General features: G+C 36.3%; 1 protein-coding gene across 5 annotated transcripts in view; it reads left to right on the forward strand.

Moving 5' to 3' along the window:
• The window catches only part of Zmym4 (zinc finger MYM-type containing 4), a 190,048-nt gene that overhangs the window by 162,945 nt on the left and 25,734 nt on the right, over positions 1 to 1,369 (forward strand). The gene's annotated exons all lie outside the window — the stretch shown is intronic.

Consider the following 1,369-nt stretch of genomic DNA (forward strand, 5'->3'; position numbering starts at 1 on the left):
CTGGGGGATTGAACCGCGGTCCCTGTGCTTTGCTTAGCTTAGCTTGTTCTAAGTAGGTGCTTTAGACCACTGAGCCATCTCACCAGCCCATATTTAAGCTTTTATATCTGATCTATTTCACTTAACATTATTGCAACATACATGTATTTATTTATTTAATGTATTTGGTACCAGGTCTTGCTACACAACTGGGACCCATAGTGATCTTCCTGTCTCAGCTTCCTCAGCATTGGGATTACAGGCATGTGCCACCATGCCCAGTTTCAGTGGTTGGGTCGGTGTACCTGGGGAAGGGCCGGCGGGGCATGTGATGCAGGGGATCAAACCCTGAGTCCCTGTGCTTGACAAACAGGCGTTTAGACAGCTGAGCTATCTTGCCCGACCCACAACCTGTATTTTTGAGCTTTTTTTTGTTTGTTTCTTAAAGTCAGCAACCTTATATTTTATTCATATTTCAGCCGGGACTTTTTCTTTTGTTTTTGTAATTGATAATTTTGTCTAGTTACAAAAGCATTCAATAATTTACAAAGTCTAATCTATTTTTATATGTTCTATCATGAAGTCATTATCTTGTATCATAAGATATAATGGGAATGTATAGGTTATTGTTCGTGTTGGAAGGATAATAGTCTATTTTTTAAAAAATTAACTCTTTTGGAGTGCAATTAAAAATTATAAATTAGGAAGGCTCATCTTGGAGGGATTTGGTAAATGTATATCTATATATGTAACTGTCACAATTGTGAAAAATTTCTTTGTACTGAAAATTTTTCTCATGATCTTTTGCCATGAGCCACATCTTCAGATACTGACAACCACCACTCTGTTGTATACATTGATACTACATGATACTGCCTTTTTTTTTTTTTTTTTCTGGAAAACTGTTTATAAATGGTATCAATATAGCATGTCTAGGTTCCATGTTCAGGTTCTTTTACTTAGTTTAGGTTTTATTGTTTGTTCATTTGTTTTGTTTTGTTTGGACAGCTCAGCCTGCCCTTAGGGCGGGACTGGTGCAGCATGTGGGGGGATCAAACCAAGGTTCCCTGCACTTTACCTAAGCTTGCCTAAGCAGGCACTTTAGACCACTGAGCTATCTTGCCGGCCCAGCTTAGTGTTTTTGAGTTTCTTTTTTTTTTAGGATCTTTTTTACTTTGTTTTGTCTTAATAACCCACAGATGAGAAGAAAAAATCCTTTCTTTTCTGTTTTTATTTTTTTATTTTAATTTTTTAATAGATTGCAAATTGAAAATAATTTTTTTTTTCACATGTAACCCACTTTATTAACATAAACTGAGAAGCTCTTGAACCTTGTAGCCATTAATAACTCAGACACATAGGAACATGCCAGAGTAAACTGAAAGGCTCT

This window comes from Octodon degus, unplaced genomic scaffold, assembly GCF_000260255.1.
Source record: "Octodon degus isolate 3935 unplaced genomic scaffold, OctDeg1.0 scaffold00130, whole genome shotgun sequence".
Lineage (NCBI taxonomy): Eukaryota > Metazoa > Chordata > Mammalia > Rodentia > Octodontidae > Octodon > Octodon degus.